The sequence below is a fragment of the Protobothrops mucrosquamatus genome, unplaced genomic scaffold (assembly GCF_001527695.2).
Source record: "Protobothrops mucrosquamatus isolate PMUCROS unplaced genomic scaffold, P.Mucros_1.0 scaffold1306, whole genome shotgun sequence".
Taxonomy (NCBI): domain Eukaryota; kingdom Metazoa; phylum Chordata; class Lepidosauria; order Squamata; family Viperidae; genus Protobothrops; species Protobothrops mucrosquamatus.
The window spans coordinates 118,921-126,820 of NW_015387507.1; the positions used below are offsets into that span (position 1 = coordinate 118,921).

Genomic DNA, 7,900 nt, shown 5'->3' on the forward strand with positions numbered 1-7,900 from the left:
AGTCTGGATTCCACACTGACTTTGCTTGTCAGAAGGTCCTAAAAGGGATCACAAGACCCAGGGGGACTCTGCGACCGTCATAAATGTGAGTCGGTTGCCAAGCGTCTGAATTCTGATCCCGTGATCCTGGGGATGCTGCAAGAGTCGTTAACTATGGAAAACGGTCACAAGTCACATTTTTCGGCGCTGTTGTAACTTTGAACGGTCGCTAAACAAGCTGTTGTAAGTCGAGGAGTATCTGTAAAGATTGCAATAGGAGGAAGAAAAAAAGTAAGAAAAATCAAGTGAATTTCTTGACTTTAGGATAGTGTTTCGGCAACTTTAAGAAGGGTGGACTTCAGCTCCCAGAATTCCAATGCTGGCCCTTTAAGACGGGTGGACTTCAACTCCCAGAATTCCAATGCTGGCCCTTTAAGACGGGTGGACTTCAACTTCCAGAATTCCCATGCTGGCCCTTTAAGACGGGTGGACTTCAACTCCCAGAATCCCAATGCTGGCCCTTTAAGACTGGTGGACTTCAACTCCCAGAATTCCAATGCTGGCCCTTTAAGACGGGTGGACATCAACTCCCAGAATTCCCATGCTGGCCCTTGAAGATGGGTTACAAGGGCCCTGAAACTCCCAGAATTCCCCAGTCAACATAAATCTACCCATCTTAAAAGTTGCTGAGGTTGAAAAACATTGCTGAAACATTGTTGAGAAGGGGAGTTACGACACTTAGAAGAAAAATGGAAAAGACGTTTTTTGTTTCCAACCTCTGCTGTTCTCTTCCTTCCCTATTATTTAGGAGTTGCAGGTTAGGGCAAGCAGGGGAAAAAAAACTAAAAACCTGTTCTCCAGGTGTGGCTCTTTTCACCTCCCAGGTAACAGGGGCAGCGAGGCCGGGTTTTCTAGCTAGATCAGGGGTCTTCCAATTTGGCCCTTTGATGACTTGTGGACTTCAACTCCCAGAATTCCTCAGCCGTCCATTTTGATGAAACTGTGGGCTTGGATCCAGACCAGGGGTTTTCAAACTTGGCCCTTTTTATGACTTGTGGACTTCAACTCCCAGAATTCCTCAGTTGGCCATTTTGATGAAACTGTGGGCTTGGATCCAGACCAGGGGTTTTCAAACTTGGCCCTTTTATGACTTGTGGACTTCAACTCCCAGAATTCCTCAGTCGGACATTTTGATGAAACTGTGGGCTTGGATCCAGACCAGGGGTTTTCAAACTTGGCCCTTTTATGACTTGTGGACTTCAACTCCCAGAATTCCTCAGTCAGCCATTTTGATGAAACCGCGGGTTTGGATCCACACCAGGGGTCTTCAAACTTGGCCCTTTTATGACTTGTGGACTTCAACTCCCAGAATTCCTCAGTCGGCCATTTTGATGAAACTGCAGGCTTGGATCCAGACCAGTGGTCTTCAAACTTGGCCTTTTATGACTTGTGGACTTCAACTCCCAGAATTCCTCAGTTGGCCATTTTGATGAAACTGTGGGCTTGGATCCAGACCAGGGGTTTTCAAACTTGGCCCTTTTATGACTTGTGGACTTCAACTCCCAGAATTCCTCAGTCGGCCATTTTGATGAAATCGCGGGCTTGGATCCAGACCAGGGGTCTTCTGGGAATCGAAGTCTACCAGTCTTCTGCTTTAGGCAGAAATGCAACCGGTTCAGTTTCAGGCAGCAGAAAAGCAGAGAGGTGAGCTCACACTTACGTCAACCTGCTGCCCTTTGGGGAAAGTTGAAAGTGGAGAATTGGCCCGAGGAGAGAAAAAAAATTAAAAAAAGAAAAGAAATAACACGTTAGGCCTTCATTTAGCAACCCGGCACATCACAAAAGCTTAAAACACAAGGAAGAAACCCGTGAAAAAAAACAACAACTTGTGCTCTTTTTCACACGCTTTAAATTTTTATGCTGCCGAATATCCAGGTCGTCCTCAACTTACAACGGTTCGTTTAGTGACCGTTTGAAGTTACAATAGCACTGGTGAAAAAAAGAGGACCAAGGACCGATTTTTACGCTTACGACCGTCGCAACGTCTCCACGGTCACGTGATCGAAATTCAGACGCTTGGCAACCGACTCGTATTTATGACGGTGGTTGTAAAATGTGGCAAAACTCACTTAACAACCGTCTCGTTTAGGAACGCAAATGGACTCAGTTGTGCTCGTAAGTCGTGGCTTGGGCCCCTTTTCGGATATAAGGAAATGTAATGAAAAAGCCGGAGCCCCTTTTCGGATATTCTGAATTGTGTGGTCTCCCTGCCGCTGAATATACAGCCACACCTGCTGTTGATATCCGGGGCTTTATGGAATGGCTTCCTTCAACTGCATAGAAAAAATAAATACATCCATAAATCTATTTCCTAAACTAAGTCATCCAGCATTCAAGGTGTTGGAATGAAGAAGTAATTAGTTTTCAGATACCGCAACTGGTTCTCCCTCTTTTAGAACTCAGCACTTCCTATAATTAGAATTTTGCATCCTTTCCTTCCTGGAGAAGACGTTCACCTCGTGAGATTTTTTTAGGGTTTTCCGCCAGAAAGGGCTGCTTCTAAGTCTTAAAACCATATTTCTAGAACAGTGTTTCTCCACCTTGACAATTTTAAGGCATGTGGACTTCAACTCCCAGAATTCCACAGCCAGCATTGCTGGCTGTGGAATTCTGGGAGTTGAGGTCCACATGCCTTAAAATTGTCAAGGTGGAGAAACACTGTTCTAGAAGTTCTTCTCGCTGCTGGCAGGGATGTTCCCTGACCTACTTCACGTGGACTCCATCTTCAAGGTCTCCTGCAGACATCTCTGCTCCAAAGCAGAAGTCATATTTCCTTCAGGTGTAGCAAATGGTTGAAGTCCTAAGGATGAAAAAGATTCCCAAAGAACAAGGATGCGCCTATCCTGGTGCTTGATGGTCTACCTAAGGTTCTTCCAGGGCTTGGTCTCCATCAGATGTAACCATATCCAGGTAGCCTTCAAAATTACGATTATTTCTTTAGTTATCTCTTCATGGAGAAGTTCTCTAGAAGTTTGAAGGATCATCCAGGTTCTCCTTTGCCAGGAAGGGCTTCCACTGTTTCTTCTTGCCCAGTTGACCTACTTCACTTGGGCTTCATCTTGAATGTGAGGAGAGATTTCTCCTGCAGACATCTCTGTTATGAAGCAGAAGTCATATTTACTTCAGGTGTAGCAAATGGTTGAAGTCCTAAGGATGAAAAAGATTCCCAAAGAACAAGGATGCTCTTATCCTGGTGCTTGATGGTCTACCTAAGGTTCTTCCAGGGCTTGGTCTCCATCAGATGTAATCACATCCAGGTAGCCTTCAAAATTACGATTATTTCTTTAGTTGTGTCTTCACGGAGAAGTTCTCTAGAACTTTGAAGGATCATCCCAGGTAATCCTTTGCCAGGAAGGGCTTCCACTGTTTCTCACCCAAGTACTTCTCTTTTCACCCAACACTTTTCTGATGTTGGAGCCATGATGGACTTTGTCCAAGGTCACAGATGGCTTACCAATGCTTGGATGCTTTTAAACAATGGTTTGGACAGTTTTCAGCTGGTGTGATTTGGACGGATCAACCATCGGTGGGAAATTGGTTACGTATCAAGACTAAACCTCCACGTTTTGTAAGGTTTGTGGATTGGTTGACACCACAATTGACATTTTTATGGCAGTCTCCAGAATCTCCTTGATGTGTGACTTGGCCCTCATTTAGAATTAATACATTGGTGGAATCTGACCAGGTTATCCCTTCAGAAAAATCCAAAAAAGGATAAATACTTTTTCACGGACCAATAATATGATTTTTTAAATAAAAAAAATGCTCTTTTGCCCCTTTTATATTGCAACTTGAGATCATCTTGATGATGCCGATCTGCTGAGATCGAAAGCAAACCCCAAAATTCACGCAACCAACGGAACTCCCTGCCACAAGATGAGGCGATCGTTATAAATGTGTAAGCTTAATAAGTTGGTTTTGTAGAATGAGTCAGGTAAACAGATAGACGGAAAGACACCAGACATTATTCATCCAGCCCTGTTTCTTCACCTTAAGACGGGTGGATTTTTAACTCCCAGAATTAAGATTCTGGCTGGGGAATTCTGGGAGTTGAAGTCCACGCCTCTTAAAAGTTGCAGAGGTTGCTAAGTCGGTTGCTAGACCAGGACTGTCTTTGCATCACAATCTGATATCTCTCGATGGTTTTGTTGCTATGTTTATATGATTGCAGCTATCCAACCATCGTTTCCTGCAGAAGCTGGGCGTTGTGCTTGATGCAGCAATATTTTTATGCTGCAACCATACGCAATAATTAATTGTGCCATGCTCCCTCGGGTGGGGTAGGGTGGGGTGCCCAGTTTAGGGTGCACATTTCATTCCTGGAGAGAGAGAGAGAGAGAGAGAGAGAGAGAGAGACGTCCAGAGGCAAGTTCCCACTGGAATAAGGTCCCTGTAGAAGCACTTCCTGGCAGGGTAGAGTTACAGGTAGAGTTACAACAGTTCAACACTTCAATCACAGAGCTAGAAGGGACCTTGGAGGTCTTCTAGTCCAACCCCCTGCTCAGGCAGGAACCCCTATACCAGGGGTAGGCAACCTTGGCTCTTTTATGACTGGTGGACTTTAACTCCCAGAATTCCTGAGCCAGCCATGCTGAGGGGAAAGGGAGAGGTTTCCAAGCTGAGCCATGCTGGCTCAGGAATTCTGGGAGTTGAAGTCCATGAGTCCTAACAGGGGCCATAGTTCCCCCATGCTGGCTCAGGAATTCTGGGAGTTGAAGTCCACCAGTCATAAAAGAGCCAAGGTTGCCTACCCCTGCTCTATACCATTCCGGACAAATGGTTGCCCAGTCTCTTCTTCAAAACCTCCAGTGATGGAGCACCCACAGCTTCTGGTGGCAGGTTGTTCCACGGATTAATTGTTCTCACTGTCAGGAAATTTCTCCTCAGTTCCAGCTTGCTTCTCTCCTTGATTAGTTTCCACCCGTTGCTTCTTGTCCTGCCTTCAGGCGCTTTGGAGAACAGCTTGACTCCCTCTTCTTTGGGGCAGCCCCTGAGATACTGGAAGACTGCAATCCTGTCCCTCCTTGTCCTTCTCTTCATTAAACTGGACATCCCCAATTCCAGCAACCGTTCTTTGTACGTTTTAGCCTCCATTCCCCAAATCCTCTTTGTTGCTCTTCTCTGCACTCTTTCTATAGTCTCAGCATTTTTTTTACATCCTGGCAACCAAGATTTGTTGAGCCTTGGATCCATCTTGATCTCAAGAAGAGCGTTGATCGAATTCAGAGGCATGACAGGAAAGGCCCGGAGGCATATGAACAGCTTCAACACCCAGTCACGCTTTACTTATCAAAGGGCCAGGAAGGTGATACGATCAGGGATTATTGTTCGTTTTTCTGGCCGGGAGCCTAAGAAAATAAATCATACTAGAGTCGGAGTGGAGGATCTGAGTCTCCAATTAACTCTTCTTAACTAAAACAACTCACATGTGTTTCGAGCCAAGAGAGGCAGTAGCTCAATTTTAACCCACGGAGCGTGTGAAACGTCACCCAGGATATTTCTTTCTAGCCTGGGCAAAGACTTCAGTGCCCTGATATCACCTAGTTGGGTCATGCAACGTCTGCAAGAAAATCACCAAGCTCAGAGAGCACCAAGGACCCCACGGTCACTCTCCTCCTCCTCCTCCTCATCACTCCATTCCCCTCCTCTTCCTCCTCCCGCTTCTAGCACTGATGATGTCACCTAGTTGGGTCATGCAACATCTTCAAGAAAATCACCAAGTTCGGAGAGCACCAAGGACCCCACAATCATTCTCCTCCTCCTCCTCCTCCTCCTCCTCCTCACTCCATTCCCCTCCTCCTCCTCCTCCTCCCGCTTCTAGCACTGATGATGCTACCTAGTTGGGTCATGCAACATCTTCAAGAAAATCACCAAGTTCAGGGAGCACCAAGGACCCCACAATCATTCTCCTTCTTCTCCTTCTCCTTCTCCTTCTCCTTCTCCTCCTCCATTCCACAATCCCCATTCCCTTCTAGCACTGATGATGTCACCTAGTTGGGTCATGCAACATCTTCAAGAAAATAACCAAGTTCAGAGAGCACCAAGGACCCCACAATCATTCTTCTCCTTCTCCTTCTCCTTCTCCTTCTCCTCCTTCTTCTCCTTTTCCTCCTCCATTCCACAATCCCCATTCTCTTCTAGCACTGATGATGTCACCTAGTTGGGTCATGCAACATCTTCAAGAAAATCACCAAGTTCAGAGAGCACCAAGGACCCCACAATCATTCTTCTCCTTCTCCTTCTTCTTCTCCTTCTCCTTCTCCTCCTTCTCCTCCTCCATTCCACAATCCCCATTCTCTTCTAGCACTGATGATATCACCTAGTTCAATCACGAAACATCTGCAAGAAAACGGCAAGGTCCACCAACTCGCCTAGTTCAAGAAACGACCGAAGTCTGCATGAAATTAATAAGCTCTTAGAAATCAGAGGAACCACCCAATTGCCGACGTCAAATATATTTGTAGCTGGGGTCTTTTCTGTCTTTAATCAGGGAGAAGCAGGCAGGAGATAAAACCTCGGACCCGCCAAGCCGTCCTCGCCTCCTTTTGCAAAATTTTAATTTCCACTCTCTCGCCCTTCCTGATTTCCCAAACTCTGCCTTGGGCATTTTCCCAGAGGTGGCGGGGAGAAAAAAATAACAACCAAAAACCAAACTGAGATTCCGGGCTGGCGATAAGACCAAGGCGGGCAGACGTGATCCCAAAGCCCCAGATCTACGAAATGACAGCCTTTGCGAGATAATCAAAGGTTGCCACTCTTAGATCTCCGGGCTGTTGGGAGCCAAAATAATAATAATAATAAAAAAAAATTAAAGAAAGAAAGAAATAAAATTCAGAAAGCGAGAGATGTGCAGGATGATGTTCGCTGGGCCGGCAGCCAAAGCAGGCAGGCGTTGCGGGCCGTGCCCTGTTTTGCAAACCTCTCCTCAAGGAATTTAGCAATGCCTCAAATTCCTCACCGGGTTGAGCAGAGCAAGCTCGGCGATAATCATAATCATCATCATCATAAAAAAAAAAAGGCAGAACCAGTTCCACCAGTAAACAGAAGCATTTCTTCTCCTTGCAAGTATGCGGGGACCGCTTGCTCCCCCTTCAGCTTTAAATCTTTTCAGTTTCTGCGCCGGGCAGGACTCCCCAGAGGGCAAAATAAGCACCACGGCACAACTGCACCAGTTGGTTTTCTGTCTGAGCCTGCTTGCCAAAGTCCACCTCTCGCATAAAAAAAAAACAGGGTAATAGGCCGAAGTAATTGGGATTGCAATTCGGTTAATTGCTTTGCCGCTGTGTGTGTGTGTGTGTGTGTGTTTGTGTGTGTGTGTGTCACTGGAAGCTCAAAATAGCCTCCCCCCCCCATGGAAGGCTTAATGACAAGGAGAGATATAATCTGTGTTACGACAACCTTGCATTTATCGGTTGGTTTGATGTGGTGGTTGGGGTCCTGTTGGAGGAAGCCTGTTAGTGGTTCTGGGTAATTTTAGAGGCCCCCTTTGCTAGACCACCCTAGGTAGGACCCCCTACGGCTGCCCCCAAACTGCACGCCACTTTTTTGAGAGGAGAAACAAACCCCGAATGATGGTCTGAGGACCGCCGTCGTTTTAAAAAAGAAACGCTGAGGCTAAAAGACACACGAACCCACATTGCAAGTCCAGAAAAAAATATATATATATATATAAGTTTTCTGGAAGCCAAAAGCCATCTCAGAAGATGGGTGACCCTGGAAACGGCCCCAACACCCATCAGGCTGACCCGCAAAGGATTCGACGTAGAAATGGACCAGTCAGGGTTTTTTTTTTCAGCTGGTCCGATGCAAAAAAGGTAGCATCGTGGGTTGCATTTAAAAGTCAAAAATTCTGGAGCAGAGT

At 46.1% G+C, this 7,900-nt stretch overlaps 1 protein-coding gene across 1 annotated transcript in view; it reads right to left on the bottom strand.

The window, feature by feature from the left end:
- Positions 1–7,900, bottom strand: part of TGM1 (transglutaminase 1) — a 29,229-nt gene that overhangs the window by 17,247 nt on the left and 4,082 nt on the right. The gene's annotated exons all lie outside the window — the stretch shown is intronic.